Genomic DNA, 11,326 nt, shown 5'->3' with positions numbered 1-11,326 from the left:
TGACATAGTAACTGGACATCATACTTGGTAAAATAAAGAGTCAGTGATAAATAGAAGACCCTAAACAAGTTGATTGACATCATAGCTGCAACAATGGGATCAACATTCTTATTATTGTAAGGATGACAGAGAGACAGGTAAGGTTTTGTTCTATTATACATAGGGTCACTAAGAGTTGGAATTGACTCATTGATATCTAACAGTAGTATGAACTCAATATACATTTATTTATTGAATGACTGATTGAATGAATGAATGTGAGTTAATAAAAAAACTTTATGTAGATTATAAAAGTTCCAAAATTTATGAAAATACTAAGAATGCTTGTGCAATTTTAGGATTGAAAATGTGACTTTAGACTGTCAAAAGATACCAAGTGTGCACTTGGCTATTGCTGATGAATAATGAAGGATGAGGTTATTTTGGTACATAAATGAAAATAACAGAATCATGCTTAGTATTTTTATTAATTTCTTTGGGTTAAAGGGAATCTGTATTTTAAATGTTTAAATTCTATAGTTTGAAGCTACAGGTTAAAATCCAGACTGTGCTATATCTACTATGTTATGAAGAATGTATGAGAAATTATCATTGTTATAAAGCTGAAACATTGCATGAACTCTTTCAGGTTGATGAGATATAAATAGAAAGAAAATGTCATTAAACTGATAATTTTTCGATGTACTTTTCTATATGCAAAGGAAGACTTTTATACAAGTGATTGGACTAATATAAAAATCATAGTCAAGTTACTTATGTAACTTTTCCTCTCTGATCATTCTATATAAAGGGGGAAATCTACCCTTGGCTGGATATGAACTTTCTTTGAAGTTTGAACATTCAAGAACAATTAGGAAGGTTGGCATTTTGAGAAGCAACCATGAAACACCGTTTATAGCTAGATATAGATGATCACCTGTAGCAATTTCTTTTTCATTCTGTTGTAATCCAACTACCAAACCCAAACCCAAATCATTTGCCATCAAATACATTTGAATTCATAGTGGCTTGAGTGCAGAGTAGAATTTTCTTTCAAAGGATTTTCAGTGGTTGTGACCTATCGGAAGCATATCACCAGACCTTTCTTTCAAGATTCCTCTAGGTGAGTTCTAACCATCAATGTATCAATTTGTAACCAAGTAGTTAATGGTTAACACAACACAGGGATTCTACTGACATCAATTTTGTTCCTTGAAGAAACTAAGCCATTTTAATTTTATAGGCTGTGCTCTTCCTTTTTTTTTTTTTTTTCTGCTCTCAAGTTTGACTCTTTTCATTTATATTTTACCTTGCATGTTGCCTTCTCAACAAGACCTTTACCCGTCACCTGTCTAAATCATGTATATTTAAGTTACTATTACCTCACTCTCTTTCTTCTGCTTCATAGGCCATATCACTATCTGAAATTCCACTTATTTATAAACTTTTTGTCATTACTATTATCTATTTCACAGTAAAAACAGTCCAAGAAAGCCCAAATATAATCTGGAACACATCCCACCTGAATTTAGAGATCCCTCAAGAACAGATTTCTTGTATTAGACACTAATGATTGAAGACCAGAAAAACTCAGCATTTCTCAAGATTAAAGAACAAAAGAACAACAACAACAACAACAAAAAAGACTTGGGTTGTAGTATTGAAGAACTTCTGGTGTGGCATTGGAGGATAAGGGCTGGACTGCTAACCCCAAGTTCGCCAGGTCAAAGCCACTAGCAACTCCTCAGAAATACTATACAGGATCACTATGAGACAGAATCAACTCAAAAGGACTTAACAACAACAGTAGCAGAAACATATTGAATTATGCAGGAAACATCAAAAGAAGATGGAAGGAATACACAGAGTTTCTGTACCAAAAATAATGGGTACAAAAATTAACCATTTCATTCCTTGTACTGAAAGAAGTACAAGCTGCCCTGAAGCCATTGGTGAAAAACAAAGTTCCAAGAATCGACAGATTACAAGTTGAAATCTTTCAACAACCTGATGCAGCATTGATGGCACTCACTTTTCCATGCCAACAAATTTGGATGACAGTTACCTGGCCAACTGATTGGAACAGATCCATATTTGTACCCATTTCAAAGAAAGGTGACTAAGTGGAATTCAGAAAACAGTAAACAATATCAGTTTAATACCACCTTCAAGTAACATTTTGCTGAAGATATTTCAAAAAGGATCGCAATAGTTGACAGCAATCTGCCAGCAATTTAAGCTGGATCAGAAGAAGATGTGGAAGGAGGGAAATCATTGTTGATGTCAGATGAATGTTGAATAGAAGCACAGAATACCAGAAAGATGTTTGCTTGTGCTTTATTGATTTTTGCAAAGACTTTTGACTGTGTGAATCATAACAAAAGATAGATAACATTGTGAAGATTGGTAATTCCTGAACATTTCCTGTGCTCAAGAGAAGCCTGTACATAGACAAAGAGGCAGCTTTTTGAACAGAACAAGGGAATAATGAATATGTTAAAATTAGGAAAGGTTTATATCAGTGATGTATTCTTTCACTGTGTTTCTCCAATCTGTATGCAGAACAAAGAAATCGAGAAGTTGAATTTTATGAAGAAGAATGTGGCATCAGGATTGGAGGAATAGTCATTAGTAACATGTGACATGCATATGACACAACCATCCTTGGTGGAAGTAAAGAGGACTTGAAATGACAACTGATCAAAATCAAAGATGATAGCCTTCATTTTAGAGTGCAACTCAATGTAGAGGAAATGAAAATTTTCAAACTGGAACTATAAATAACATCATGATAAACAGAAAAAAAGATTGATGTTGTCAAAGACTTCATTTTGCTTGGATCCACAATCAATGCTCTTGGAAACAGCAACCAAGAAATCAAAGGAAATTTTGCAGTAGGTAAATCTGCAGCACACAACCTCTTTAAAATTTTTAAGAGCAAAGAAGTCACTTTCAGGACTAAGGTGCTCCTGAATCAAGCCATGGTATTTTCAATTGCCTCATATGTATGTGAAAGTTGGACAATGAATAAGGAAGACTACAGAAGAACCACTACATTAGAATTATATCGTTGGCAAAGAATATTGAAAGAACTGCCAGAAGTACAAACAAACTTGTCTTGGAAGAAGTATAGCCAGAGTGCTCTTTAAAAGTAAAGAGCGACTCTTGGACCCAAAGTCAGTGACATAGCCATGGAGGACTGGAGTGGAGGATGAAGTGGCCAGTGGATAAGAAGAGAGGGCATATCCACAAGAGCACCCACACATGCAGATAATACCCATTTGACCTAGCCTAAATAACTGGGTGATCAGAGCTCAACTAGAAGAAGAAAGAAGAGGAAAAATAAAGAGTAACCTGATATGATTAGATGAACTTGACCTGCACCTATGGATGCAGTAGCTCAAAAGAGGAAACAAATCTTTGCAGCAGGGATCACCCTCCATACACAGAGTAGACAGGAATGGGCAACTTGGACATTGACTATTCAAAATGGGGTGGGGGAAAGGGAGCACAAAGGCAAGAAGTGACTGGCTTGCAAGTTTTCAAGAGGGAACCTAGATCCAGAGAGAGTGGAGCAAGAGCAAGGTAGAATCTCCACTGAGTAGTATCCAATCTGTCTAGGAAGGACTGATGAAAGGAAATGTGGATAGGTCTCTTGTGATACAAGGGTGAATAATTGTTACCAGGACTGATTGTGGAGGTTGTAAATGTAAAGGTGGGCATTTTGTGGCAAGGAGGGGAGTGATTGTCTTTGCAGGCAGGGAGCGGAGGTACCTGGAACCATGAAGAGAGAAGAGCAGAGAGTGGAATCCTACCCAGAGAGGCAGCAATCCCTGAGATGGAGGCAGAGATGATGGCAGCTGGAGAGATGGAGCAGCTGGGAACTCAGGACCCAGAGAGGAAGAGGGGCTGTGTGCTGATGACCGGGGGTGGAGGGGCAGGGGGGAGGAGTAGGCTTATAGGATGAACCCTTTTGTTGATTGGTGATGCGTGGAGGGGACTGTAACCAACACAAGGGAACAAAATACAATAAGATGAATGTAAAACTAGTGTTCTCCCATGTAAACTGTCACATAATTCACAATAAAACTTAAAAAAAAATTATTTATCTAAGGTACTGCTCAATAATGATAAATCCTTAAACTATAAAGTAACAGGTGTATGATAAATAAAAGAAGACCAGCAAAAGAAAAAAAAGTAAAGAGCAAGACTTTGTCCTTTGTCCTTTGGACATGTGATCAGCAGGGATCAATGCCTGGAGAAAAACATGCCTGGTACAGTGCAGGTCAGTGGGAAAAAAAAAAAAAAAAAGACCTCCAATGATAAGGTTTGACTTGGTGGCAGCAACAATGAATTTGAACATGACAAGTTCGAAGATGGCAATGTTTTATTGTGTTGTGCATAGGGTTGCTATGAGTTGGAACTTACTGGATGACACCTAATAACAACATATCTGGGTGGGCTTCTGGATGGTGTTGTCATATATGTTAATCTAAGATTATTGTCTGCTTTGTTGATTCTCTCTCTAAAGAAAATCTTTTAGTATTTCTTGTATGGTTGGTTTGTTTTTTTACAAATTCTTTTCATTTCTGTTTATCTACCAACATCCTAATTTTTCCCTTGTATTTATGGATGTGTGTTCATTTTGTGGGTATATAATATTGGTTAGAAGTTATTTATTTATTTATTTCAGAGTTTTGTATATGCCATACCATTGTCTTCTTACTGGCATGATTTCAACTGCAAAATCAAGCTTTGTCTTATTCATCCTCATTTTTAGGTAACTTTTTGTTTTCCAGTGCTGATGTCAGAATTATTTCTGTGTCCTTGACTTTGGAAAGATTGATTATGATGCCTAGGTGCTATTCTTTTCAACTTTATGTTTTTTTGCAGTTCATTGAACTTCTTGAATACATATCTACTAGTCTTTCATTATATTAAGCAAATTTTCATCCAACAACTCTTCCACAATTTTCTATATGCTTTTTGTTCTGTTTCTTTCTATTATAGAATTTTAGCTATGTGTTATTGCTCTTAATGGTGTCTCACATAATTCTTAGTCTTTCTTCATTTATTTATTTTTTTTTTCTGTTCTTTTTCTGATTGTTCCTTGATCAGGTTAGTATTTAATGATTTGCCTTCAGTCTCACTAATTCAATCTTTCATTGATCCAGTTAGACTTCTTTACCCTTTCAATGTATTATCTAGTTCTAAAATCTGCTAGCATTAATCTTCTGAATTTCTATTTGCTGTTTTTGTGTGGTTTCTGTTTTTTTCATTTATTTTGTCAGCTTGTTATTTACTGCTGTGTTTTCCTGAATTATTCCAAAGTTTTTTTTTGTATTTTCTTTTATTTCTTCTGTAGATTTAATGGTTCGAGCCATTGAAAGTACCAACACATCATTCTTTCGAATTTCTTACCAGGTTGTTTCAATGCTATTTTTTCTAAAGGAAAAAGTACTTATTCTGGCTCTGTATTTTGGTTACTTGTTTGAACCACTTTGTCTTATTTCTTTGGGTAAACTGAAGTTATCTGTTGTCTTTGAGACATTGTGGTGTTGTTATATTTGCCTTTAATCGATGATTGTGTATTGGTGTGTTCTTAGGCACTTACCACCTTTCTCCTGGCGGGTATAATAAAGAATGGGAAGGTATGTGTAATTGTCCATTCACTTTACATGTAACGCAGTTGAGGGCAGGTTTGACTGGTGTTGGCTATTGTCTATCATTTTTCAAGTGGAACAGGAGTTGTCAATGGCCCTTGCTAAGTGGGTTGGGCCGCCGGATGTATGGGTGGCACTGGGACATGTGGGCATGGTTACTCTCTTCCATTGAGTGTGACAAAGAAAAAAAAATTAGGGGAAAACCTTGCAATTAACCATTGTTAGGCAAGGAAATTATTAAGGAAAAAAATAAGTGGGGAAAACAAGTAAACAGCAATAAAAATGAAACTAACAGCTAAAAGAAAATAGGAAGGAAAAAAAGGGGGGTGAGCAAAAGAAAAGGAAAGAAAGAAACAATAAACAGAAGTAGGCAAGGGAAAAGAAAAAAGAAAATAATAAAGAGAAAACAAAGATAAAGGAAAGAAGAAGAAATGGGGGTGGGATAAAGAAAGAAAAAAGCAAAGCAGAGGAAGAAAGGGAAAAAAGAAGGAAAGGAAAGAAAATACAAAACAAAAGAGAAAACTGGGGCAGAGGCAGGACTCGGAGAGGACAAAACTCTGTGGTGCAGGGTACTCTGTATGGGCCAACCTCCTCTGCCAGCCAAGGGTCTCACGGTCGGTATGGAGACGGGTGAAGAGGTGAGATGTCTGGTCCTAGATGGAGTTTCCATTTGCCTAGATAGGCTCTGGATACAGGACATCTAATCTGGATGTAGTTCATGCCAACTCAGATGGTGGCTGAGGTCAGGGTGTTGGCTACCAGAAGGAACTCTTTGTAAACAACTGGAATCAGGGGGCCCGTTATGGAAAGAGTTCTTATTTGGTCAGAAATTGCTGAAGGGTAGCTCTCTGTTAAGCACTGTGTGTTCCGCTGGTCTCCTGAGGTGGAGTTCAGGTGCCTCCAGACTCAGGGGTAATTCACCTAGCACCCAATCTACAAAGGCACAGCTCCAACCTCGAGTGCAGCAGGGGTTGTGCAAAGAGCTGACATTGGTCACTGGGTTGGTGAGGATGGCTGCTGGCCATGCTTCTGGTCACCAGGAGAGTATGGAGAATAAGGGGAGGATCACACTGTTCTGGTTGCTAGCCACCAATGTGGGCGCTTCTGCGGTTAGGCTATTGCTTACAAAAGTTCAGAATGGCTGAACTGTTCGGTCAGCTCATTCACCTGTTTTGTCTGTTTCCATCTCTGTAGCCCTTTTTCTGGACTCCTGGTGTGGTGCTGTAGGATCAGCACTGGACTGCAAACCACAAGGTTGGCAGTCTGATCCCACCAGCTACTCCTTGGAAACTCTAATAGAGTCACTACGAGTCAGAAAGAACTAGATGACACTTAGCAACAACAACTCTTTCCCTAAGAATTCTGCACTCTTTGATTTCACCGCACATCAAACAGCAAGTTTGGCATTCTTATATTCCTATAAACTGTTATTTGAATTCATTGCTATTGTTGTTAAGTGACATCCAGTCAATTGTGATCCATAGTGACTCTGTATAAGGTTTCCAAGGAGCAGCTGGTGAGCTTGAACCACCAACTTTGCAGTTCAAATGACTTTGCAGTCTTATGCATTAGACCACAGTTCCATGCCAGGACTCGAGTCTGGGGAACAAAAAAAAGTCTGAAGGGGCTAGATCACACTGTAGGATGAATGGATTAAGAGTTCCCAACAAAATTCTTGTTGGATAGCCCTTGCTGACTGAAAAATGAGCAGATACATTATTTTGATTCGAAAAATCTCTTTTCTGTCTTTTAAAAACTCACCAGTGCAGTTTTCAGTGTTCTTCAAATTCTCCTAGTAAGTACCTATGAATTTTCTATGTCCTCCAAGAAAACCTATCAAGATTATCCTCTGGAATACTAAGAAGCAAAAGCCTCCTGAGTTGATTCAGGTTCAGATACTCTCAGAAGGCACCTAATTCCCTCAGAAGAAAATGTTTTGATTGCTTACAATTCATTCCATAAGATTGTCTCCACTAGCTTTGATCTTGCTTAAAAGATTGATAGCAAGATCACACACTTTTAGCACCCACCCACCAAAAAGTTGCTGAGGCTAAGATATTCAGTTAGAATTGAAAATGTCAAACCATGTAAGACCCCAATTTCAGCAGCCTTCTTCCATCAGTTTCTGAACTTCAATCACTGATACTTAATGTGTCCAGGTACTGGTCTTCCTTCTTTTGGCTCATCTTTGAGGTCTTGTCAACCTTCCTTAAAATGTTTGATCCATCTAAAGACTGTTATTTTATGTGGGGAAGCATTCCTGTAAGCTTGTTGCACAACTTTAATTGTTTGGAAAGATGTCCGCTTGAGTTTTGTTAAATATTTTATATTAGCCCTAACTTCAAAACCATTTTTTCCACGGTGCACAAAATACGTATTTTTGCTAGGTGCCCTCAAGTTTTATTCTGACTAATAGCAATCTTATGCACAACAGAATGAAACACTGCTGGTCCTGTGCCATTCTCACAGTTGTTATGTTTGACCTTATTGCTGCTGCCACTGTATCAGTTCACCTTGTTGAGGGTCTTATCCTCTTCCACTGCCCCCTCTACTTTATGAGCCCAATGTCTTTCTCCAGGGACTGGTATCTCCTGATAATATGCTCAAAGTAATAAAGATGAACTCTTGTCATTCTCCTATCTAAGGAGTATTCTAACTGTACTTCTTACAAGAACAAATTTATTTGTTCTCTGACAGAACATAGCACTTTCACTATTCTTCGCCAACACCATAATTCACATGCCTCAGTTCTTCTCCAGTCTTCCTTATCATTGTCCAACTTTCAAATGCATGTGACGTTACTGAAAACATCACAGTTCGGGTCCTCAAACTGACATCTTTAAAGAGATCTTTTGCAGCAGATTTGCCTAATGCAATTTGTTTGATTTCTTGGCTGGTGTTTCCATGAGCAATGATTGTGGATCCAAACAAATTGAAGTCTTTGACAACTTCAATCTTTTCTCTATATATCATGATGTTAGTTATTGGTGCAATTTTGAGGATTTTTGTTTTCTTTACATTGAGGTGTAAGCCATCCATACTGAAGGGTGAAGTCTTTGATCTTCATCAGTGAGTATTTCTAGTCCTTTTTTATTTCAGCAAGTAAAGTTGTATCATCTGCATATCGCAGGTTTTTAATGAGTCTTCCTCCAATCCTGATGCCATATTCTTCATATAGTCCAGTTTCTAAGATTATTTGCTCAGCATATAGATTGAGCAATCATAATGAAAGGATACAACCCTGATGCACACTTCTCTTGATTTTAAACCATTCAGTTTCTGCATGCTCTGTTCAAACAACTACCTCTTGGTCTATGTACTGGTTTCTAATGAGCACAGTGAAGTGTTCTGGGATTCCCGTTCTTAACAATGTTATCCATAGCTTGTCATGATCTGCACAGCTTTTGCATAGTCAATAAAGCATAAGTAAGGATCTTTCCAGTATTCTCTGCTTTCAGCAAAGATCCATCTAGCATCAACAATGGTACCCCTCATTCCATGTGCTCTTCTGAATCTGGCTTTAATTAGTGGCAGCTCATTGTTGATGTACTGCTACATTCACTTTGAAATATCTTCAGCAAAATTTTACTTGCTTGTGATATTACCTATATTATTAGATGATTTCTGAATTTCACTCAGTCATTTTCTTTGGAATGGAAACAAACATGGATCTCTTTCAATCAGTTGGCCAGGTAATTGTCTTCCAAAATTCTGGGCAGAGACAAGTAAACACCTCCAGCATTGCATCAGTTGGTTGAAATATTTCTACTTGTATTCACTTAATTCCTGGAGCCTTATGTTTCACCAATGCCTTCAGTACAGCTTGGACTTCTTCCTTCAATACCACTGGTTTGTCATCTAATGGTACCTCTTGAAATGATTGAACATTGAGCAATTATTTTTGGTACAGTGACTCTGTGTATTCTTTCCATCTTTTTTTGATGCTTTCAGTGTCTTTAAATATTGTGCACATAGAATCCTTCAGTACTGACACTTGAGACTTGATTTTTTTCTTCAGTTCTTTCAGCTTGATAAATATTGTGTGAGTTCTTCCCTTTTGGTATTCTAATTTCAGGTTTTTGCACGTTTTGTAATTATACTTTACTTTGTCTTCTCGAGATGCCCCTTAAAAATTTTCTGTTCAGCTTTTTGAGTCATCATTTCTTCCAGTCACTTTAGCTTCTCTACACTCTAGCGCAAGTTTCAGAGTCTCTTCTGACATCCATTTTGGCCTTTTCTTTCTTCTCTATCTTTTTAATGACCTTTTATTTATTGATGTATGATGTTCTTGATGTCTTCTGATAACTCCTCTAGTCTTTGTTCATTAGCATCCAATGAATCAAACCTGGTCTTGAAACAGTCTCTAAATTCAGATAGGATACATTCAAAGTCATATTTTGGCCCTCATGAATTTGTTCTAATTTTCTTCAACTTCAGCCTGAACTTGTATCTGAGCAACTGATTGTTCTACAGTAAGCCCTTGGCCTTGTTTTGGTTGATGATATTGAACTTCTCCATTATTTTTTCCTACAGATGCAGTAAAATTGATTCTTGCATATTCCACCATCTCAGATCCATGTGTATAGTCAGTCACTATTTATGTTGTTAAAAAAGTATATTTTTCAATGAATAAGTCATTGGTCTTGCAAAATTCTGTCATACGATCTCCAGCATCATTTTTATCACCAAGACTGCAATTTCTAGCTACAGATCTTTCTTCTTTGTTTCAATTTTTCCATTCCAATAACCAATAACTGCCAATGCATCTAGATGACATGTTTGATGAATCTCAGATTGAAGAATTTTGTAGAATTCTTCAATTTCATCATCACTGGCATTTGGGATTAGTGTGTGGACTTGAATTGTAGTAGTATTAACTAGTCTTTCTTGTAGGCATATGGATATTATCCTATCACAGATAACCTTGTATTTCAATATTATCCTATCACAGATAACATTAAAATGTTCTTTTTGATGATGTATGGGACATCATTGCTCTTCAATTTGCCATTCTATCATAGTAAACTATCTGATTCAAATGTTCAATACTAGTATTACTATAATGATTTTAAGGGTTCCATTTCATTTTTGACAATTTATTTTTTTTTCTAGATTCATACTTAGTACATTCCATGTTCTGATTATTAATGGATGTTTGTAGTTATGTTTTCTTGATTTGAGTCGTGCTACATCAGCATATGAAGGTCTCAAAAGCTTGTCTCCAAAAAGTCAACTCTACTTTGAGAAGGCAGTTATATTTCCCAGTTATATTTTGATCCAACCTGTGAGGCTCATCTTCCAGCACTGTATCAGATAATTTTCACTGCAGTTCATAAGGTTTTCTGTGGGTTAATAATTCTGAAATGACCCGCTTCTCTTTCTTCCTGGTCTATTTTAGTCTGGAAGATTCACTATGGGTGACCCTGCTGGTATTTAAAACACTGGTGGTATATCTTCCAACATCACAGTAACACACAAGCCACCACAGTATAACAAAGTGGTAGATGAATGGTGAGCTGGTCACAGAGATGTGTTAAAACACATTTTCTTGGAAATCAACTTGTATATTTATGAACTAGAATCCTAGTAACAGTAATTTTTTACTTACCATTAAATAACATACACACACACATATAAAGATAGTATGTTATGTATTATATACATACATATATATATATATATAT

This window comes from Chrysochloris asiatica, unplaced genomic scaffold (genome assembly GCF_000296735.1).
Source record: "Chrysochloris asiatica unplaced genomic scaffold, ChrAsi1.0 scaffold00328, whole genome shotgun sequence".
In the NCBI taxonomy this organism is placed as follows: domain Eukaryota; kingdom Metazoa; phylum Chordata; class Mammalia; order Afrosoricida; family Chrysochloridae; genus Chrysochloris; species Chrysochloris asiatica.
The sequence above is the reverse complement of the archived record's forward strand: the minus strand, read 5'-3'. Positions refer to the sequence as shown.